The following is a 25,339-nucleotide window of genomic DNA, read 5'->3' as shown; positions in this document are numbered from 1 at the left end:
TTGAAGACATGCCAGGTAATTAGTGCTGTTTCTACAAACTTCTTTATTGCTTTCCATAATCAGTGTTTTGAATTCTGTCTGTAGTAGTTGGGCAGTTTTTAGCGCCATGTGTTTCAGTCGTTTTTGGTTTCAGCATGCTAATTATGATTTGACAGTTTATCACGTTCGTGTCGGACTTATTTCGTGAACTTTCGCTGAGCTTTTGTTGCTTAGAGCAGAATGGACAAGTGTTCCAGCCCCCCTACAGTCTCGTGTATGATGATGGAACTTATTTCAGCATAATCTGCAGAATGGCAAATTCTCCACAGTAAGTTAACACCAGTTTTCAGCATTTTTATCCTAATATTGGATCGACTTCAATAATTACGTTTTTTTTTTTTTTCGATTTTGATTTTTCTTGAATCTATTTTATCTTTTATGGTATTTTTAGTTTCTTCACTGTTCATTGAGCTACCAGTTTGACAGTTAATTTAAAGCAAAGTTTGTTTTCCACTTTGTCTTCATCTTCTTTTTTTTGTTGTTGTTGTTTTTAAAAGCTTATGAATATAGCAGAGTTGGTTGATCTAAATTAGCCTGTACCTGCTTTGTTGTGGTAGATTGATTGTTCCTTAAATATTTTTGTTTAGTTTTTTATTTTGTTGAATACTTTGTTAGTTGGCTCACCGCAGTTAGTATGCCCCTTAAAAAAAAAAAAAATCGTTCCATAAATTGCCTCTTACATTTGTAACGTTACTCAGCAAATTGAGGGCAATATTAAACTCAGCTTCGTGGTGTCGCCATCTTAGTGTTTCCTTTTAAAGCGTGTATGCAAAATAAATGTTGGAAGAGAGAGAGAGAGAGAGAGAGAGAGAGAGAGAGAGAGAGAGAGAGAGAGAGAGAGAGAGAGAGAGAGAGAGCTTAAGTTGTGGACGATGAAACAGACAAAAGTAAAATAGAAATTTGAGTATAAAATCAAGTCCAAGGCCTTGACTTAATTGCATTGAAATTTAATAAAAATAAGGAAAATACATCATAATATGTTATATTCTTCATATGGTAACATAACATATGAAGAACAGAAGAAGCAGTGAGGAGCCAGGAATGATGTAGCAACATTATGTTAGAGATGTGTTAACTAAATATTAAAGGAACAGGGAGATAAAGTGAAAAGAATATAGAAATGAAAGATATAATAGGGAAATATATCTGGCAGAGTTTGAAGAAGCATTTAAAAATGGAAAATATCCTGATATAGATGCTTCTGTTGAATTGATCAGTGCCACTGGTAATTCAATATTGAAATGTGAAGTCTTTAGACTGATCGGGAGAAGGAATGATGATTAGATCAAACCAAGGGGAGTATTATCGTTCATATATAAAGGAGGATGGCGATGAGGAGTGTGTAGTAACTATAGAGGAAAAACATTGTGTCACAGTGCAAAGATCTTTAAAGAATAATAACAATAAGACTGGCGGATTAGCCTGTCGAAAAAGCCTGTTTATTGCATTTTTTTCTTTTAAAAAGTGTTTGGTTGTATTCAACTGGGAAAAGTAATAGGACAATTTCAAAAGATAAGATAGGCATAGAGATTGAAGAAATCGTTATGATGAAGAATATGTTAAATGTGAGAGCTGTGCGAACGAAGGCTATATTTGGTACTTCGGATTGGTTTGCACTTATAAATGGATTGCCACAAGGAAGTGTCTTATTTCTATTGCTGTTTATTGTGGCAGTGGCGTAAGAACGCTTTGACATTTGGCAAGTTGGCTTGTCATCCAGCTACGCGGAGGCTGGGACTCCGAGTCTAACGATCCTATATTGATCGGATGTCCGTAGTAAGCACGGTTAGTATGGTGACTTCCAGGAAGCTCAGAGCCACCGAGTTGCCTAACGAGATGCGAATCGGCCCAGGGAGGAAACGCAGCAGGTAAAAGCTTCCGCGTCGTGCAGTATTGGGGTAGTCTTTGAATAGGCATCGGGTGATAGCCAGGAGAACACAACCAGACGAAGTTATTTTAATATTTCTTCTGCGTTGGTTATTCAAAACATTTTTTTGTTCAATGTCATCAACATGTATTCAATTAGAAAAACATATCGACACATTTCAGAAAGTGAATATTATCTTACTCTACATTTTCGTTAAGAAACAGCGCCACTCAGTGGCAGAATTTAAAATTTCACAATGAAGAAACGGACGTAATTCGCTGTTTTATTAATTACTTTTGCAGACGCATCCAATTCTACTTGTATGTCAAAAATGTTAATCAATCTCCAGCATAACTGCTATCGAATCTTCTTGAATAGAACCATTGTGTTGTGTCTTCTTATAGCCTATTTTAGAGTTTTCACTACCCTGACAACTATTTTTGATTTCTTCGGAGTTATTGGTATTTGACAGTTAGAAAAACCACAGTACTAACAATAACTCAGCAGCGAATCTCATGGTGATTTGAAAACTTTCACTGCGGAAACTTATTACTAGTAATTTTTTATACATGTTTGAGCATTTATAGTGGATTTCATTGAAGTGTAATGTTAGGGAGTGGATTATCATCTTTGATGAGCGGTGTAATCGCTGTGTGAGTCATTTTTAAAAATTGTTTTAAGATGCTTATTATTCAGTGATTATTATTATTCTGCTATTTAGAAAATTTTTCAGTTGTTGCGTGGTCTGAATTTTAATTGTGCCGCTGAATAGAAGAGGCGCCATCTATTAGCGACAATGGAAAGCGTGAGATGATTTTCTTTTAGTAAAATGTGTTGATATTGTTATGTAAAATAGATGTTAATGAGTTTTAAAAAAATATTTCATTTTTAAAACAGAATAAGCTAAGTATAAAAAGAACTGGGTTTGGTTATGTTGTTCTGGCTGTTCCTCAACGCCTATTCACAGACGCGATCCCACTACTGCACGACGCGGAAGCTTTTGCCTGCTGCGTTTCCGCCCTGGGCCGATTCGCTTCTCGTTAGGCAACCTGGTGGCTTTGAGCTCCCTCGAAGTCACCATATTGACACCGTGCTTAGTGCGGACATCCGATCGACATAGGAACGTTGTGGAACAGAACTCCAGTTCTCAAACCATCCACCAGCCCAAGCCTCCTAAGCAGCTGGATTACAAGAGACCGCCACGACTCCCGGCGAGCAATCGTCTCTTATCACGCTATTTGAACTTAACTTGCGACTTCTTATTTCGTTATCATTTTTAGCAGTGAATGAAAATTGTGATAATCATGTGAATCATCACTTCATTGGTACATTCTGTTATAGTTACCAATCATAATGCTACACCAAGCTGTTATTGTAAGAAGAGTGAAATATTTATTTTACTCTTCGGTTTATTCTTGCCCATGTGGCGCCATCTAGTATTCTATTTGGAAGATACTGGTTGATTTCATCTTAAGATCTCCAACAAAGACCAGGCTGAAGGATCCGTAGGGGCTTGAAGGGGGGGGGGGGAATGGCAAATACTTCTTAAGTTTTTTTTTTTTATTTTAATGTATTATTTCATTAATGTGCATGAACCAAACATGCTTCTCTGCTCTTTCTTCTTTTTCACCTTTATTCTTTTGTTCTTTTTTTTTATGTATACATTACCATACAGATTAATCCCAACACGAATCAACCCAATAGATTTAACTTAATTTTCATTTACTACTTCCCATAGTTCTGGATTCTTTATTCACACAGTATTTTTCAAAATATCGGAACCTATTCTGGCGATTTTGTTTGATGGTAATGTTTTTACAATAGTTTGAGGGATTTACATTCGTTCGTCTAGAAAAGTTTAATTGACTCGTTGTTTAGATTAATCCAAAGTAATGAAGGCTATAGGAGCACGTTATCCCTAAACTGCTTGTATTCCCTTAGGGTAAGAAATGAATTATATCCGAATACTCGTATTAGCTGAATAGAAAACTATTCTGCAGTTTACAAAAGCACTTGCTGGCATCGAAATTTCATGTTGATTTATTTATTATTTTATTTTAATAATTTATTTTTTATAGAAGTTTACAGTGATTGCTATAACTATCATTTAATTATTACTATACATTTCAACTGTATTGTGTCAATTTATTCTATTCCCCTTCCCGCTATTCCTTCTATAATAGTTTGCCTTTATTTTTATTTATGAGAGTTTTATTAATTTTCGCTATTTTTAATTGATTTTGAGATACTGTATGCTTCTTCTGATGAACCCTGGTCAAGTTATGCAAGTTCGAAAGGATATATGATCAACTTTGCAGTGTGTGTGTGTGTGTGTGCGCGCGCGCGTATGTGTGACGGTGGGGGGGGGGGGGAGTGTATGCACATTAGTATAATTCCCGAAAATTTTCAGAAAATTGGCAACAATAACGTAGTAGGCTTTTGGCGTCTTTCGCATATTCGTAGCTAAGCGCTTTTTTTCACTATGAAAATTTTAATAGTTGATAAACTATCCTGTCACCTGCGCCCCCTTCTGACACTGGCTCCCTTGGCAACTGTTATAATGCCATAGAGTTCCTACGCCAGTTACCAGTCATTTTTAATACTTCGGTGTCACAAAACGAAATGTCAAAAATCATTCATAACATCAGCATTCCAATGAGAAACTTGCAAAAATAAATAAGTTACCAGTAGGGTTCTTTCTGTGCATTCCCCCCCTACCTAGAGAATTATTCAAACCATTTAATATAAACGGATTGCTAATAGGGGAACTAATATTTCCTGCCTTATTCTTATTACACTGAGGTGGTGCATGAAATCACACATGCATCCAAAATAATTATGAATTAGGCTATATTTTAAACGTAGACAGTTAAATATTTGATGTATTTATAACAGGTCTTTATGTATTTTATTTCAGATGCCTAATACAAATTAATCGATTCAACAAAATCAAAATACCTTTTAGAAAAAAAGTATTACAGAATATTTCAAGCCCGATCGATACTGCTTGAGAGATATGTTATTATTATTGTTGTTCTTGATTTGGAATTATAGCCAAAACAATTGAAGCTATGAAATCAGTGCGTTATTATTATTATTATTATTGTTATTATTATTATTATTATTATCATTATTATCCAGGCCTTCAGAGAGTCAAGGACTCATCGAGAAGGCCACACATCCTCCACACCAGCTGTCATACCCTCTCTTGAATTCACACGAGATACAGTCACTGCTTCAACAGGCAAACTGTTCCCTCACTGCTCTGTGAGAGAGAAATCTAGTTCTTCCTACCATTTCTTAACCGTACTCAAACTTAACTTTCCAGAATGTATCCTTGTCCTCTTTCCACCTTCCATATAATGAAAAATTACATCAACCAATATTCTATAACTCCCACTCAGAAGTTTATAGACCACTATCATATCATTCCTCTTTCTCTCGTCTACCGGAATCTGCAGTCTAGATAGCTTCAATCTGTCCTGATAATCAACATTTCATAATCCCAATATCATCTTTGTAACTCTTCTTTCTCCCCTCCGAACCCCCCCCCCCCCCAAAAAAAGAAATCATATGCTGTTGGAAATCTCATCACGCCCAAGTTCATACCTTTACACTTAGTAACACTGAACTGACAGCCATTATCGTTTGCCCACACTTTCAGCCTATTCAAATCACCTTGTAAATGTTGTATATCAGTAGCATCTCTGATTGTCCTGCCTGTTTTTGCATCATCATCAAATCATCGAAGATTCCTTGTCAGTAACTTTCTAATATCATTACTATATAGATTAAACAACAATAATCCAAGGACTGATCCCTGGGGTCACTTTAAATATGACAGATGCACACTCCATATATATCACTTTCTGATACCTGTCCATCAGCCACCCAGTTGTTATTGGCCTCCGAGGAATCTAAGGACTTATCGAGGAAGGTATCCTACTCCACTACGCACGACACACAGTCTCTACCAACTACTACACACAATGTCATCTATCGTCCACCACCAATATTATTTATGACTGTAAACTGGGTATGTTCTTCTGGCCAATTTACAAAGTTGAAGAACTCGAGTTTACTGGAGAAAAAACCTTGCTACTACCAATGAGATCTGCTAACTTACTTTCAATTTAAAAAAAAAAAGTCCCGTGTAAAGAGTTCTTTCGTCACGATGATAATCGAACACAAGTCCTTTGCAATCGAATGCACAATTGCTACAGAGATCACAATATTATCCAAGCCAACAGCTTCTATTCCAATCCCGTATTCTCCACTTTATGCAACAGGCTTTCATGTGGTATCCTATGAAATGCCTTAGCAAAGTGCAACAGTATCATAATGTATCCATTCTCTTTATCTAACTCGGCCGTAACATTATTATAAATTGTGTACAACTTGCTAAAACATGACCTTCCTGTAGAAAACCTGTGCTGTTCCTTCCAAAGTATAGCAAGCCCATTTCTGTATGCGAGTTCTTACCAGCTTCTCTAAAATTGCCTATCAGCTTCTCTAAAATGTGTTAACTGAGTATGTTCTGGACTGTATGCCTATTTTGAGGAAGGGAAAACCCAGGCTGTCGATTCTATCACGCTGATCAGAAATATGATCACTCTTAGCCACTTCATATCCGGTTATTCCGCTATAATGGTGTTAAGCGTTTAACGATGCGAATGCAAACCACTTATTACATTATGCCTTTTCCAGTTTCGTCTCTAATACTCGTGCGGTTTTTCATGGCATTTATTTCTCTCAGCAAATCGCCACCATCATTACAGTAATATATAAATATAGTCAATGCAGTCATGCATGAGTCCTATGATTGGATATACGATTCGGATATCCGTTTTATTACTATATATAATTTCAGCAACTCCTACCAGGAGACATAAGTCCATTTGAGAATGGTAATGGCATTAACTGAACAGATGAATGCAATAATTGTGTCCGTTTTTATGTTTTTGGTTAATAAGACTGTAACTTTTTTCCATCGTTCGGTCTCCTGAGTCATTCAGTTTTCATTGATCTTTTTTTTTTTTTTTTGTAATCCTAATCATTTCTTTTTGGCCATAGCTTTGTTAACCTTTATGTTTATTATCAGCTCGAACTGTTTTCCCATCATCTCAAACACTACCCACTATACTATACTATACTATACTATACTATACTATACTATACTATACTATACTATACTATACTATACTATATACTATGTAAGTCTTATTTGAAGATTTTCTTTAATTAATTCTTTAATATTAGAATTTAGAATTATTCTATGAACCTTTAGAAATCAAACAGGATACAAATTATTGAACTAACATACTTTTAAAATAATTATGTTCCATAAATGGCAACCATAACCGCCATGAACTTCTTACTGCTGAAGCACTTGAAGAGTTCCCATACAATGGCATATTGTGAATTCAACCATCAAGAATCATTGATCATATTTGCAATTTCATAATCTGTGATAATGCTAGTAAGAAAAGTGTCCCTTGTTGCGTACACATCCAGCCATGTATTAGTCTGTATGGTTTCTTCGGTGACAATGCTAACATGTCAACATTCAAATAATAATTGTCTCCAAAGTATAAAATTTTTACATATTATGTGGAAATAAAATTTGCAAATATATAATCTTTGTGAATAGGTCAATATTGACAATGACTATATCGTAGCTAGTCACTGTATTGTATTGTACTTAGTCACTGACTACTTTTATTACAAAATATACTTAGAACTGAACTTCCATTTGCTGTAAATCCGTTTTAACTTGAATATTCCTTGTTTATACTTCCTTGCAATTCCATTCCAATTGGATAGAAATGAAGTGTGTGTGTGTGTGTGTGTGTGTGTGTGTGTGTGTGTGTGTGTGTGTGTGTGTGTGTGTGTGTGTGTGTGTGTGTGTGTGTGTGTGTGTGTGTGTGTGTGTGTGTGTGTGTGTGTGCAAGGCCGTCACCAAATTAGATCGCGCCCTCAGACAAACAATTAAATATCACTCCTGATGGATTATAAGACAAAAATATAAGAAAATCTCTAATTGCTATTTTGTGTTTATTACAACAGAAATATTAATTCAAAACAATTACATAATAATATATTAAATGTTTGCTCTAAGAGGATATCGCATAAGCTCTTCTAAATTTAAATTATAAGCTATGTCCGCCTCTATCGATATAGTTCCTAGGCTAACCAATCTTTCTTGGGTCATTGCTGTTCGCAAAAAAATTTTTTTAATCTGTTTAAACTAGGAAAAACTTCTTTCCGCACTTGCTACGCTAACAGGAATTGTTAACAATATCCTTATGGCGGTGGTTACGTTGGGATGCATTTCTACAAGATTTTGGTTATATATGATAAAATTTGGAGAGGAGCACTTTTCTCTTGTATTATTTTTGAGAGAATATTTAATTCTTCAAATAAATCTATTGCATCTACATCAGATGTAAAATATTTTGTGTTCTAATACGACGCCTACCGCAATATGGCTGAATGAGCGCCCTTAATTAAGTGGCGCTGTGAGGCAGGCTGGCTTTATGCTACACACTGTCGACTTTACTATGTGTGTGTGTGTGTGTGTGTGTGTGTGTGTGTGTGTGTGTGTGTGTGTTGGGCGGGGTCAAGTCCATCACAGCCTCTTCTAGAGATCATATTATTCCAACTAATTTACAACATTACTTTTGCTTATTTTTGCAAAATATTTATTCAATGTGATCTGCTTAACTCAAGGGAGGAGGAAGCGACTCCCATTGAATAAAGATTTTTATCAAAATTTGAAACCGGTTGTTCAAAGTCTTCCCTTTGATTTCGTCAAAGTTAGAACAACATGAGGACGGGATTATAAAGAAGGAAAAGAAAATAATTCGCCATAGTCAATATTACAAGTCGAATTGCTGAATCGAATTTTTATCAGTTGCTTCTCGATTATTTAAACTTTTTAAAACTGATATCACATAAATATCTCATGTAAAAAAAAGAAAAGGTGAGGAAAGTATCGAGTAAGAAAGAGTTGGGCCGGAATTCAGAGGCAGCTACTTGGCTGACATTATTATTTCAATAGCTGAGAAATATTTTTTTTTTCTCGCAAACTGAAGCAACAGAAATATCATTAATTATTTAAAAAAATAAGTCACTAAAGTAGATGCTTTTAAATTATCCAACCTCCTACGTCCCTAAGTGTTTGACTCATTTTTTATATGATATTTTATTTTATGAAATAAACACTAACACATAAATTCAATAATATTAATCACTCGAGAGCTTTTTCAAAAATTAGGGTATAAAGAAATATAGGTTGTAATAAACTTTCCGTCCTGATTGGCCCAGTGGATGGCATATCAGTCGAATTCCATGTTGTCACGGACGTTTTAGATTTTTTGTTTTTATATTTAGTAAACGTTTTTCATCTAATAACTAAACTGGATGGAGGTGTCAGTGGGTGCGAAACCACCCATCCTTTTTATTGGAGTTAGAAATGGTTTGAAAAAGTACGTCTGTGGAGCACGGGTCTCCGGATTGTGTTATACAGTTGAACCCGTATTTATGTTGATTAAATGTAAAAATCAATATAAATACTGATGAGCGAATTGCATATATTATTAAATGGAAATGGGTACGCGCGCACCCATTTTTATTTTAATAATAAATGCAGTGTCACAGCGACCTTGTTTACCTGACTTTGGGAACATACCCGATGGTCTGAAAATGCTTTATCATGTAAATAAAATCTGTTTAGGTTCTATAAAATTCAGAAGAAAATTCCAAATTCAAAATCTCTATCTCCGATGAACATCTCATAAGACCTGAGGCCGCAAGAAAAAAATAAAAATAAATAAATTAAAATTGCACAATTTCCTAGCATCGTGTTTTTCAGACTTACTAAAAGAACTCGTGACTGACTGAAATGATACATGCTCTATATTCTTTCATGAATATCTCTTCCAGAAATTTATTTCTTGATGTACATTTTACTTAGCAGATTAACCTCACTCTCTTCTCCTAAAAACAGCATCTCCCAGGTACGTTACGTTGCGACACAGTAAAAGAAAAAAAAACAGCAGCTACACCAAACGTGCATTCATCAAATTACAAGCTCGGAGAAAGAGAATATATCTCTGAAAAATTCTACTTCACATCAAAAACCTTATGAACTTTTCCTAAGTTGCACGGCGAAGAAGCAGAAATCCTTCACATACATTATGATGATGTTATGTTATGAGATCGGCTATCTCAACTGGCAACGTCTTCCTAGTGTCGAAGGGTGACAGGTAATTCTTGGTCAGAAAAACTGAGCGTTCGAATCACGGTATGTGAATTTTTTAGGCTTTTTCAACCGAAGCTGAGTTAAACGGTTTCAGCTGCATCGACGATAAATTCTTAATTTTCCAGACAAATTTTAGTTCCAGAAACGGTTGAGGGATGATAATCTTTCCCTTCAAGAAATCAAAATAGAAACATACTGTGATTCAAATATTATAATACTTTTAATAACCCATCTACGAAAGGATATAAACCCATGACATATTTAATAAGGTATGTAGGCTGAAGACTAAATAATCCGGGAACCCTGCTCGGAGACTAAAAGTTTTTTTTTTTTCCTTTCTTTCTTTCTTTGTCATGTCCGCTTTAGGCCTCCTATTAGAAGAGTTGTGCTCTCACATCTGGAGACGAAATTCATTCTACTGTCCAAAACGTTCACATACAGCCATGGTAGAGTATGATTTGAATCCACAGCTTGGTTGGATGGAGAGCGAGACGATATCCACTCCGTCATTTAGGCAAGTATGTGTAAGATTATCGAATTATAATGGAAATTTAAATTTTGTCATTCCATATTATTAGTACAAAATTGAGATAAGTTTTAATATAAACTAAGAGATATTAGAAATAAAGTTATTTATTATACTGTTGCGTTCTCTGATATCTTAATCTCTCTTTCCAGAACTCTGCCATCTCCATAGAACAATGGCCTAGAGAGAACTCGAAGGATGAGTTTTAAGTGCTTCACAGTATGGATCAGACAAGATCCATAGTTTTCTGATATACCAGGGGAATCCATCCCAAGGGAGGAAGAAGATGAACAAAAAAAAACGTTCCTTGATATTCCCCATTTTCTGAATTTAGTTTACATTTTCTGCAATTTTTTTTCCATCAAATATGTTCGTTTTTTTTTTTAATTGTTCGCTTTTAAAAACGGTCTGATAAGTGCCTCCTCTTCCTTCTCCCACTAAAGGTGACTCCGACGTGTCGTCTCACACAGGTTACTTTGTAAGCCTGACAAGTAATTCCGTCAATCCCAAAATTGCATCTTTCAATCGCCATAAAGAAGTATTTTCGTACTGTAACAGAACAACGTCGCAGGGACCCAATTCGCAAGCAAATTACACCTAATTGTCGCTGATGGCGTAAATGGAGTGGAAGGGCGGAACTCTTGTGTAATTTTAGAAGGGACCGTCCTAGGAGGCGGTGCCCATCTGTTCCCTCTCTTTACTTTTACTGCCGCACTCAGCCAGGATTAGGCTTAACGCGCTGTAAAGTGGCCTCTAATGAGACGAAGTTCGGCACTTGGAGTGGGCTGCTGTTAGCAAACTCTTAATCCAACGATTACTCCAACACAACGCGCGAGTTGTAACCTCTCCCACGGTCCAAAGATGGACATCTGGAGTACGATTGCACGGACATCTACTTATCATAACACACAACACGAGTTAAGTGGGATTGGCGGTTTTAAAGCTACTCGCGAATACTTGTTTGGGACTAAGTTCAGTTCGTTAGTTGAACACACACACACACACACACACACACACACACACACACACACACACACACACACACACACACACACACACACACACACACACACACACACACACACACACACACACGTAAAAGAAATAAAGAAAGAATGAGAAACTCTGATTCATTACAAAGTAATATTGAGCAGCATTTTCCTTAAATTTTGGCATGCTCTTTTGTTGGGGAAATAGCTTTTACAAACATGACTAAAGAGTTTGGAATGTATTTAGCATCACAAAGATGTGAACGCATCCACGTAAAATTATGAATGTTTTAACGCATTTTTAAACATACGCTTTCACATGCTTTTAAAATCTTTTAAATATGATTTCAACCTGCTGAATATAATCTATTATTTATTCAAACTGGGGCTTTAAATTGTATCTATAAGAAACCTGGATATATTAAAGGAAAAAACTGACGCATTTACGTAATTTTTGTTATTTTAAAAAATTAGTTATATAACTTGTAAAATGAGATTTAGCGATTAGAATTCCTATCGAAGCAACCAATTCTAATTAAGTCTGCTAATATTCTCCTACTCGTTTTGTGGGATTAAACATCTGAGTTTCCATGAGGAAAAAAGCCTTATCATCTCCTTATGAGCGACTATTTAAGATCTCTTATATAGGTTCTTCGATCTAGAAGGGATTCAAACCTTGGTCATTCTAAGCAAAGGACATTACGCTATCAACTGAGATACGGAGGTTCATGAGGCACAAAGAAAAATTCGGGTTAAAACGAAAACAACAAAGAGAAAGAGAAGACAAAATAAGCATAATAAATTCATTTGTTGCATGGACATTTCTACCATAGGCTTGTTGTTGGCTTAAAGTGGCTAATCATGAAATACGAAAATCGTTTTCTATTTTAATCTAATCGTTATCACATTGTGCTAAAAAAATTAATCGCTAGCAACAGTCGACATCCCCAAATGATCACTCTGTCATGCATACCAACCGCAGTCGAATGTGTTTAACTTCGTCGATCACGCAAAATCACTGCTAAAGCATGTTTGACATGATCAATTGCAGACGGCCCAGAATTGAGGAAACAAGTCATCCATCATCGAAATAATTCGCTCCTAGTAGTACGCCATTGATCGAATAGAATGCTTCTAACCATGTCTTGAATAATACGACAGCTTTCATTCGAATACTGCAGATTTATTTATTTTTTTTTTCAATCAAATCATGGATTCGTCTCTTTGATTCGAGGTGTCACATCGTAATGAATTGCGTGTGGGTCGAATCACCATATGATTATCCCAATCAGTGAAATAAAGTACTCGCTCCCACCTCCGTCTCTGTGGTAACGAACAAAACAGAGTGAGGTGTAAATGAACTGATGGCACACCGCCTCACAATAGAAAAAGAAGAAAAAGAACCAAACGCTCCACGCTAAGATGCAAGAGGAGAAACCCAAGAGCGTAAAATGAGTCCAGAAAATAAAACGACCCCCCCCTTACATTACGGAAATACGTTGCCCATCCCCTGAGGCCTAACCAGTAAGGTATAATTTGTTCTTTTTACCCAGCGTCCTAAGGAGATCCAACAAAAGATTGCTTGCAAGGTGGCGGTACTTGAGAGAACCCCTAAAACTTTAGTATGTATAGAGGTGATCTGTGGGAGGTGTAATTTCCCCTCGGTGGTGCACCCTTACACGTTCATTCTCCATTGTATCGCCATCAATGGGTTTTCACAGCTGTGGATTTTTTTATTTTTTTTTTTCTATGGTGGTAGTGGAAACAGTCTGAGTGTCCCCGTAGCGCGATGGCTCCGAGCGTTGTCATTTTTAAGTTACGGAGAAGAGACATATTCAGCATCGTCTGTCACGACAGCTGTCAAGTACCATGGAATAGTCTGGTCTATGATCGCTTAAATCTCCTTAAAAGACAATTTGTGATAAGAAATAACAGAAAAGAATGATATTTGAAACTCAGTACATAAAATGGTCATTGCATGACTTTGTAATACAATAATAATTAATTACGAAACTTTTTTAATTAGGTAACTCAAAAATCATAATTCAAAACATCAAGAAGAGTGTAAGATAAGGAGTATCTTACACTTTTCTTGATGTTTTGAGTTATGACCAAAAGTCCTTAAAGTAATAGTCATATGTTTCAGTTATTGGGCAGTTATTATCCAGCAAAGGATCGAAGCACTAACTTGATATTGGCAATAGTTACGGATAAACGAAGTCCGCCCGTGACAGATGATTTTGCCTTCGTTATATAATAGTGATTCTGTTTATATCAGCGTTTTCCAAACTTTATAAGCTGGTGAACTGCTTTCATTATCATTTCGTTTGCAGCCCATCACGTATCCTTACATGCGTACATGTTTGCAAGTCATCTGCTGATTTAAGTGAGTAAATCTGTAGGGTTAGTAAAAATATAAAATAACATAAAATAATAATCTGATATCTTTAGTGTTAGAGTATCTGATTTCGGTTGGCGTTACTAAACACGAATAACAATCAGCTACACATTTCTGTAGTTGATTTTCTTAAACATTTTTTATCGTTGATTTTCTACATCGACAGCTCATGTGCCATATTTGAATTTTTATGTCTACTGAGGATTCCAAGGACCGTTAATGAGATCAAGCACCATACTTTGGTAAACGCTTTATATCAACAGAGATTTTTTACTAATAAAAGACACTGGAATACTTTTATTGACTGGAGTTTGTTTCATTTTCAAACGATTTCATCTTTACTGTTTCAAAGATAATGTTATTATTCTATTATAATTCACTTTAAATAAATTTACCTTAACATTAGTTTGCTCTCTAATATTTAGAAAAGAAAGTTTACTTTAAAAATTACAAATACACCTTAAATTAATTTAAATACATAAGTTATATGTTTACATAGTTTTCGTGTGATTCTGACAATACGATTGTTAGCTAAGATTTGTAATCGGTTATATAATCTTTATATAAGTGGTATTATATTATTTCTGGGAAGATTCCCATACAATTTTGCATATGTCCTCTTCCGTTTGTGTGTGATAGTAAATATCCTTTTAAATAAAGATTTTAGCCAGTTGCGTATCAAACTGCCCAGCGAAAAACTGTTGTCGACATCGATATAATAATATGAACTATAACCGCTTGTAGAAAGGAAAGTAGACGGCACAAAAAAACAACTTAAATCTAGCTTGTAACTTACTCTTGTATGTAATACTCGCACTAAAATTTTAAATGTGGCATGAATTTAAACTTATTTCTTGTGTTTGATGTTTTATCCAGAACACTTGGTTATTTCATAGTTAATATACAGTAAAACTGAGTATTTAAGCGGAACATCATTGGATAGGGAAAAAAGTTATCAGATATCGTCTTTTGGTTGGAAAGGGGTGGCTTTTGGAATCCCCATCTAAAGAGTCATGAACCTTATAAGGGCTTTTTACCTGAAGATGAGTTCGCCGGTCTCCTACATAGATGGCAAGGTGTTTCTCTCCTGGAAACAGTGGGTTTCTTCTCGCAAAACAGACATAGTCTTAGTTGCTGCGCCCACATCTCCAAAAAGCTCCAATGGTCAAATAGCAACGGACTTAACTCCAAAAGACAAAATAACCGAATATTTTCAAGCTACTAATGCTAATGCTTTCTTCAAGACTAACCGAGTTTCTCTGTAGCAGTATATACAACACCTTTATTATGCATAACATTTGTATGTTTATAGAAACAAATGATTATAAGTTAAGAGCTAGCTTTAAAAGACGACAGTGGACATTTAATACTTATTCGAAGAATGAAATAATTCTCAACATATATAACTAAGGAGTCGCACTGTTTTCGTCACCAAAACTTTAAGAAAAGTTTCCAAAACTAATTGACAATATACAAATCTTCGAGATGAGTTGCTTTGGTACTTAAAGGACATAATCTCTGAAAGAGTCCATATTACCGTCTTTTTATTACTGTTTTGAGTCAAAACTACCCTCATCTCGCAGTATTGTTTCCAAACATTTGCTTATATTCTGCCAGGCATTGTGGATTCCTTAATCAAAATATCAGTCTAAGGAGGCAATGTGGATAGATTGCGCTTTTAAAACAATGCAGTAGCCAGGTTATAACATTGTCAAAGTTCTTGAAAATGAACGCAATTTCTGTATGCTATGCGTGATAGAAACTTCGAAAGGATGATAAATACAGTCTTCTGTATGGGAGTGGTTTCCTTGGTATTGCACTATTTAAGAGATGACGAACTCCTCTCTTAAAATTGAAAAAAAACTAAGATTACCTGACTGGTCTTGGGCCTTAAAAGGGCTGCGATTAATATTATAAAATCATATCCCGAAAATGAGAAACACTGCTGTAAAAAAATGTAGCAAGGATTTTATGATATATTATTCATAAAAAATAATTTATTGTAATTTTATATAAGTATTAACTATTAAAAAGTAAGGTATCTTCAAAATTAGTTTTTGCATTTGCGAGCAGTTAGCCGCACTGTACAGAAAACAATAAGATAATTTATCTCATCTATAATATACTGGTGTATAATATCTAAGTATTCTATGAACGCATGATATACTCATTGACAGAAACGCATCTACAAAATAAATAAATAAATACAGAGCGGTCATGATTTTTATTGCCTTAAAAACCATATCTAAATTTGAAAGAGTCCATGAGATTCCCTCTCCTCCAAAAGAAAAAAAAAATTCATTTTTTTTTTAAATAATTGCAACAAGATGAAAGGTCGGCGAATAGCGTACTTCTATTCCAGAAATTCATCCATCTCCTGCAGTGTTTGTGGCTTTCGAACACTGCACTTCGTACGATCCGAAGAAATCTGAATCCGTATTTCTAAAAACAGGATACTGTTCAGAGCGCGAGCCATCTGCATCATGTACTAAGCTCTCTGAATGACACGCTAATAGCCGAGTAATGTCCACTTTCATTCCATAACGCCTTGAGAGGCGTGGTTGTCTCAGTAGGTGAATGCTTATGACAAAATGTAGACCGTTAAGAGCCGGGCTCTATTGGTGTGTGTACAGAATAGGAAACCACAACATCGGGTTCCGGTCCCTGTAATCCCTACAGGACAAAGCGATAGTTCCTTTTATTCGGCATAATAGATTGCTGGTCGTGTCTTGTCTGTTCGTTTCTTTTTTGCTCTGATCTGAATATTACAGAATTTCTAAGGATGGCCTTCTTTGGATTTATACAAGGAAGAGAAACGATTTTAGTCCGTGAACGGTAGGAACAAATTAGGAATTAAAATGAAGGCTTGGTCTGAACTACCGAAATCAGTGGAGTTTTCACGAGAAAAAAAAAAGGACCCAAATTACATCGAAAACTAGCCACATATTAAGAACATTTATTTACTTAATTGCAAAGGAAGCAGAGCAACTGCTGTCGTGTTATGAAGCTTAATATAAAATAAAATAAAAGAGGACTTTCTACTGAATTTTGTTCACAATACTGCAAAGAATTTTAATTGCACTCCACCAGATATTAATTTCTACACCAAATATCTTCTCTGCTAAGGAGTCTATTTTGCCTTTTACTGTATTATTTAAGAGTTTTAGTAGTTCAAGGGGCTTGGACTGTCCAACATTGTTTCATAAGCATTATAATGGCAAACAGAATACATCTGTTAAAATACGAATAGCTTTGTTTGTTTCCCAATTTTTTTTGTTATTACATAGTCATTTATTTTTAAATAATATTCAGGATTGTTGTGAGAAATTATTACTGTAAAATGTATTAGTCTTTAACTTTTACTTTTATTCGCAGATTTCTTCTTCTCCTTAATATTCTCTCTTTCGATCTCTCTTCACAATTATCCTATTGAATTCTTATCTTAATCCCAGCACATTGCAACGCTTACCACAAACTAAATTTTATGCAATTTCTTCATTTTATTCATCTTCAGTCATCACTGAACTTTTCAGGAGTTTTTGCTAATAACTGCTACATGACTGAAATATTTCTATTAAACTAAGTCTATAAACCCTTTAGGTTTATTTATAAATGAATTTATGAAAATAATTTAGCTTATAAATGAAGCTCGTTTTTTCATATTTATTATTATTATTTTTTTAATGAGTAGTAGATAATAATGCTACTTCGTAAAATGCAGCTGTTGGATATAAATATTCGTTCCTTGTCTGTTTTCTCATCATCACCGTTTATTCACATCTGGAAAAATTTAAGCACTCCTCTGGAAGAAAGGATAGTACAACACTTAACTTCTGTCTAACTCTGAGTTTTGCAACCCTTAAAACTCTGTTCGTGTTAACCCAGTGGGAGACGTTTTCCCATGGAGTTATGTGAACAAAGATAAAACATGAAAAGTTGAACATTGAGACTTTGGCTCCAGTGAAGGTTAAAAATAAAATAAAATAAATGAAACAGAGGAATTTGTGAGTCAGAAGAAAGGACAATGAAATAAAGGGAAAGAGAAAACTAGGTATTATTGGAAAAATAGAAGGAGGGATACGAACTTCATTTTTATGGAAATGTAATAGGAAAGTTGAGAGAGAACATAAAAGGGAAAAATGAATAAAATTTCTAATTACTTTCATTATTTTGGACAGCAATATCCTCAATTTGAATCATAAACGATGAGTCTGTCATAAAGAATGGCGATCAAAAGAAGGCACATATATGAGCATTTTCATGGGAATAAAAGTTCATAAGCTTTCAGGTGTAAACTGTAGACTTAAAAGAAATAAAACATTTTCAAAGGAAGAGGTGAACCTTATTTAAGATTAACCCGAAAAATCTGAACAAAACTTCAGAAGACAGTAACGAAAGCTTGTGGGAAATTTGTCTGAAAAGTCAGAAAAATACAAGTTCCATTTGAGTTGAAAGAGCCTATCTCGGTCGATATACATGAGGCCCTTTGGTTGGAAAGACCTGAGTTCGAATCCAGTCTACGACGAGAAGAACCTTTAATAAGGCATTTCAACTGAAGGTCAGTTAGCCGGTCTCATACGGAGGTGGAGAGGGTTTTTTTTTCTCATCCGGAAACTCGGTTTTTTTCATCTGGCAAACCTGTCAGAAAAGCACACGAAATTTATGCCCATAAACAGACAATACAGATAGAATTCACTGTCCTATCAAAAGCAATATCTGGTTTCTAAAAGCCAAGTTACTTTGGCCATGACAAGCATTGAACATAACACGAAAAGAGAAGATGCGATGGGATGATAAACTGAAGAAAAAGCAGTTCAGGAACGAAATAATATTGACAGATTAGGCAACGAATTAATGGTTTCTGTTTTCAAATAAAAGAGATTAACTTATGAATGTATTTAAAAAAATGAAAATAAATATTAATGAACTAAAGAACACTTAAAAATATTTAGGCTCAAATGTTAGTGAATGTGAGAAATTAAATATGAAAATACGTAATAGAATTAACAATGATAATATGATGGAATGACGAGGTTAGCATATTACACTACTCCCGCATGTCAAACACCAAACTAGCAGTAAACACAGTAGCGTTCAAACAATTTTAACAGATCTATCCGAGGAGTTAGCCGACTTGAAGCATAGGCAAATGATCCCCGAAATAATCGTGGATGTAAAACTGATTGTAAAATGGAGTTTTATCATTTTTCTCCCAAATTTATTTAATTTCTCGTACGGCTTATTTTTATTTCTTCTTAAATGTAAATAAAGTAACTTAAATATATTCTTTTTTTGGATCGAAACGTCGAAAATATCTGCTTACGGAATGATAACCCCCGATGTATAAACACCGAAAAGAACACACGAAGTGCATCTCAGTTCATTCTAGTTTTCCCACTCCTGTTCGAGTTCGCTTTGGATATTAATCGTTTATTGAAAAACGAAACAACCAATGCGAAAAGGAGTTTTCGTAATTGGTTTCAGGCTTAATGAGCCATCTAATTACACAAATAATAGAAATTCATCCTGGGATCTGTGAACCCATAGCTACGACGCAGTAAAGAAAAGCGCGCAGGTGGGGTTTAGTGAGCGAATCGCCGGTCATATCATACTGATCTCTGCTTTCACGATAACCTAGTAAATCAACGTAGCTAACTCGATGAGACAGTTTATAGCCTCTAGGATTCTGTTTTTGTCCTTTTTTCTACTGCGCATGAACAAAAGCCGAGGTCTTCTCAGTAGCATTGTAATAGGTATTGTCAGTTGGGAGACGACAGAAGCTTTCATGTTCCCAAACGGATATAATGCGTGAATAATTGCCCCTATCTGAAATCCCGGTGTGGTGACAGCGGGAGGTCGCTCATCATTGTATTGTCCACTTTTTTTTTTCCCTTTTTTTTCTGAAAGCTCTTTCAGATGGCTGTATGTCCAGTCCGGGTGCATAGATCATTTTGAAGATGTCGTGCTTAAAATCACATTGGGATTTTTTCTTTCTTTTTTTCCTTCATCCCCAGTACCTTCTGTTCATTAGGATATGTTCAAAACGTAAAGATAGAGAATTCCTTCTGAATTTCTTCTGATGGTGGAATGACTTATAGTTAAATGATGTTTATGATGTTTGTCTCTCTTTATAAAAATGAAAGTAACTCGACTAACGCTTGGGAAGTAATGCATTTTGGCCTTAAGGCTTGGCCATTCTTCATCTTGTTACGTGGATGCTCTGAATGGCTAGGAGTAGTTCATCGAATTGGTAAGCGTCCGCAAAGTTGTTTAGTCATGAATCCACTAGTAATGACATCAATGTTAAACAATTTGGCCAAGAACATGAAAATTAACGAAAATGTAAAAGAGCAGAAAATAGATAATTGATAATCGACTTGCGAAAAAGAAAAAAAATGATAAAAATCTCAAGTCATGAGGCGGTCTTTGGGAGAGAGAGAGAGGGGGATGGAGTCGTCCTAGACTTCATGAAAATGATAAAAATGTTATATATATTATTTGCATTAGAAATATTAAATTAACTTATTTAATATTTCGTTAAGTTTTTCAATTTTTTACAAAAGGCATATTTTTACTTTCTGCGATTCTTATGGTAGTAACATCTTGAGCTGACCCTTCTCTGAAGTCATGTTTATAATAATTACACTTGTCAACAAGGATGATTTTCTAATAGAAACAGTAGATTTTTGTATTTTCGGAAGCTGAATTTAAAAAAACGAACTTTTTTTTAATACTAAGTCAGGATTCTTTGTTATAAATATGTTCAAACATATCCCCTTATAATAATAACATATCCCCATTTAATATCCCCTTAATTTAAATAATGTTCAAACATAAGTTTATAGTTTCCAAAATGTATTTTGTGAAGTGAATTAAAAAATTCAAGTACTTTCATAATTTACTTTATTTACAATAAGTAAGAAGATTTTTAAAAATGATAAAATACGTACTTTTTGCATATACCCCTTGGAAGAAACCATTACAGTATCATTTCATTGTTCCTGGCATCATTGCTCTATTACTATGATATCCCGTGGAACCATTCATCCTGCTCGTTACCACTGCATCAAGGGATTCAAACTGCTGCAATCTATTACCATTGCAATCTTCAGTGACTTCGTGGCTCTCATTATGCGGTGGGGACAAGACATCACTGAAGAAAATTAAAAATATTAAATTTTAATTTTCATAGTATTTTAATGTTGTTAAGATATAAACTTATGAACTAAATTATTTATCATTTAGATCACAGGTGACCAACAGCAGGCCCGCAACGTGATTTTGTGCGGCCCGGGGCAGGATAAAAACTATATTAAATTATATGTATTATCAATTTAACTATTAGTTTCGATCACAGATTTTCTGATTGATATACTAGTTATATTCATTATTTCTGATGACGGAAACAATTTATATTCTCATCACGGAATCAAAATTGCTTTAAAAAGATTACTTAATTTATAAAATCTACTATTCAATTGTAGTTGTGTGACCTTCAAATTGACTCCTTTTTTCCAGTCAAGGATGGAGATCGGCATTGACTTTTGGAAACTGGTACCAAGAGGAAAATATCTTGCATTGAGTGATTTCAGCTTGAGAATTGCATCTATGTTCGGAAGCACATCCATATGTGAATGCACTTTCTCAACTATGAGGGAGGTTAAATCGTCACAAAGAAGCCGACTGACTGATGACCACCTTCAGGATTTATTACGAATATAGTCATCATCGTTGAAAATCGACTTTGATGAACTTGTTGCCGCACACGAAGGCCCACAGTGTTCTCATTAAGTTGTGTTACATGTAAAAAAACTAGAAATATGTAATTAAAATTAATTTAATAACTTACATTTAAATCAAGCAAGTATTTTATATTGTTCTCCCAGTAGTAAAATGATTTAACAAATATAGTAATTCAATACATATAACTATTGCCTTGAAAAAATGCAGAGTTTATTTTTATTTAAGTTCTGTCTAAAAGTGTGAGGCCCGTGACGCTTCCCCTCATCATATATTGGCCCTCGTATAGAATGAAGTTGGCCACGCCTGATTTAGATCATCTTCATGATTGTCCCAAGTCACTCCGACAATATCTCTGAGTGTTCTAAGCTTCTAATTGTAGTATAGTTCGCCCACTGATTAGAGGTTCCTCGACACTTCTGCGCATGTCAGAAAAAGGAGAATCCATTCCGATAATAGGGTAATCAATCTGTCTTCTGGGATGTGTTTGTTTATTATTACAGGTCGGAAAATTTAGCTTTTCTTTTACGAACATTCTGGTTTTTAAAGTGTAATTATTTTGCTTGTATAACAGTTGGAAAAATGTACGTAGAATATTAACAAAATCAAAAAAAGTATAGCATAAAACAAAAATTTAACTAAGTTTATTTTTAAGAAAGTTTTCTATAAAATAAAAATAATTATAATGAAAAACAGAAATTTTTTCAAGTGAACTTAGATATTCTAAACTTACAGTTGAGAGAACTGAGACACTTTAATGTCCTAAACCGATTAATTATTTATGACTTGTTGTGACTCTTTTAACAAACTCATGCAAAAAAAGGTTGGAAAAAAATACCATTATCAAATCCTTTTAATCTTCATAGTTATCTGAATCGGTGTCCAAATCGCCATCACTTTCACTTAAACTGATCACCAAAGGTTCGCATAATTCTTCGATAATTCCGTCTCTGTCCCAATACATATTTTCCAATGAGGTGACATGAAAGCAATATTTTCCCCAGTTTTGAATTGTAATACTTTCAATCGTCTGTTCTGAAAGCTTAAAAAGTTTCGACATGTCAATATCTCCAGTTGCGTTGCGATGGCGAATGAAACCTTTCACTTCTGCCCAAACATACTCAATAGTATTAATATCGCAATGATATGGTGGTAGCCTCAAAGCTAGAAATCCATGCTCTTTGAGCATCGTGTCGAATTTAAATAGTTTAATTGTGGGCGAGTTTCTTTTGACCAAATTAAGCAGTTCAATTTTTCGCATATCTGGGGAATGAGAAATGTTATTTGCAGAGAGCCAAAGAACTTGCTTCTTATTAAACCAATTTGGAACTTTGTTTGATCGAATAGATGATATGAAGCGTTATCAATTATAACAACAGCATTTTTAGGAAGGTTTGGAATCAGTTTTTCTTCTGCCCACTTTTCGAAGATCGTAGAATTCATTTGCCTATGATAATTGGCTTTGTATAGTAAGTTTGAATTCGGTAAAAAACCCATTTCTCCACCCGCACACAAAATTATTATGCACCGCGAGGCATTTCCGGTTTGTAGCACTCCACAAGTGCACTCCACTTCTTTAGACCGCCAACATTTTCCATAATTTAAATTACTATCAATCCAAGTTTCATCTAGATACACAATCGGTCTTTTCTCCTCCCTGAAACGTCTTATTGCTCTCAAATACTGCGTTCTAGATAAAACAATGTCACTTCGCTCCATGATAAGTTTCCTTTTATTCTGGGACTTTTTAAAACAAAATCCGAATTCATGAAGTATTTTCCTTAAAGTTTCTCTTTTCCAAGGAAAAGTAATTTTTTCTTTAAGCACAGGAATCAATTTCGGAACAGTTGACACTCTTTTTTCGACCACGTAAAACTCGTGAATAGTTCTTCTCATAACGTCTACATCAAAATCATTCAAAGCTACGGTTTCGATGGTTTTCTCTGGCGCTTTTTTTTTTTAGGAGATTTAAATTTTGGCTTACCTTCACCTTTTGATTCCCTCCGAATTCTTTTAACAGTCAACCCCAATACGCCCGCAATTGCACTTGCACGTTTTGACGTGAGAAAGAGGAACAAGGAGACGATTCTTTTTTGCAGAATGTCAGCACATTATTCAATATTCTTTTGCAACAGCTACTGAAACGTTTAACAACAGAACTTGTTGACTGTATTGGATCCATCATACAATTAATAATAAAAAAATAATGTAAAAAAGCGACAACAAAAATCAAGCTAGTACTAGTACAGAGACAGACAAGAAAGCACGTGATTTCGCATGTTGGCGACCAATTCGTACATCCTTCATTTCTTTCTCTCCTTTAGGATGAATCGACTATTCTTGGCAAAATGCCTAGGAGAGATCTACAAACAGTGGGCGAACTATACTTTAGTATTTCAGCACCGACACTCTTTTATATAATGAATATATAATATTCATTTTGCGCATTCTTCCTGAAAAAAAACTTTTTTTTTTCTTCTATATTTTATTGTAAAAAAGCGACGAAAGATATTAAAATCCATGAAGATGCAGTCTGATGTTTAAGTAATGTCGTCTCATTGAAAATTAATGTTTATTTATTGAAACTAAAGTTTGAATACAGAGATCAGTTATTATTAGTACGTAATCATTGTAAAAAAGATGCTACAGAAGCTTAATGGTGATCCAGGAAAATAGTTGGTAAAAACTGCATAGATAAAATAGAAGACATAAGATAGTATAATATAAAATCATTAAAAGAATGAATACAATGGAATAAATTTGCTACGAAGAATAGTTGTCGCGCAGCAAGAGATTCAAGTAATCTTCTATTTAAATACTTTCAGTAACATACAAACTTCAACTCAGTGCAAGAATTAGCTGAGAACTGTGAAATCCGTTCTTCACTAAAATGGAAAATCCACAAATAATAAGCAGTGTAATGGAAGTGACCATAGTTGGAAATCCAGGTACCTTGCTCATTCCTGTGTACAGGAAGTTAACATTCCACTTGTGAAACTTGAACCCGAAATAAGTTGTACGTTGATTTAAACGTGATAGTCATACTGGCTGGGAAAAATATCCGCACACTAACTGCCCGAAGATCGCTCTTTTCCTGTGTATATTCTGTTGTGTCCGAAAGCAGAGCTTTCTGTTCAAAAATAGCTAACTGATTCAGCTCCTTTCACGGTATTCGTAATCCTAAATAATAATAAAAAAAATCCTCCATAATGTCCTAATTTGAGTTGGGTTAAATTACGGTCTGAGCAACTATGGCTGTGAGGTCGGCACCTTCTGTCTGTCTGTCTGTCAATTGTTTGTGTCAATCGGTTTGCCTGTTTTGTGGAATGAAAAACCTGCGTTTCCAGGAGAAGATCAACTTTGCCACTTTCACATGAGAACTTTTATAATATTTTTTAACCTTCGGTTGAAAAATATTATAAAAGTTCTTATCGTCCTAGATGGGGCAATTAGACCAGTTTTCCAATCCAAGAACAACGCCAGTATCGACTAAACTACGGAAGTTAGACCCACTTCG

At 34.9% G+C, this 25,339-nt stretch overlaps 1 non-coding gene and 1 pseudogene across 1 annotated transcript; one reads left to right on the top strand and one right to left on the bottom strand.

Annotated features, from left to right (window-relative positions):
- The first annotated feature begins 1,725 nt into the window (after positions 1-1,725).
- Positions 1,726-1,980, top strand: LOC150104155 (signal recognition particle RNA; annotated as a pseudogene).
- An 839-nt stretch (positions 1,981-2,819) lies between these two features.
- Positions 2,820-3,119, bottom strand: LOC150104154 (signal recognition particle RNA). The gene has a single exon (XR_016548746.1).
- Positions 3,120-25,339: the final 22,220 nt, after the last annotated feature.

Source organism: Typopeltis vanoorti, chromosome 8 (assembly GCF_054136105.1).
Source record: "Typopeltis vanoorti isolate ZY-2024b chromosome 8, IOZ_Tvanoo_1.0, whole genome shotgun sequence".
Lineage (NCBI taxonomy): Eukaryota > Metazoa > Arthropoda > Arachnida > Uropygi > Thelyphonidae > Typopeltis > Typopeltis vanoorti.
This window is presented reverse-complemented; position numbering and strand designations above follow the sequence as displayed.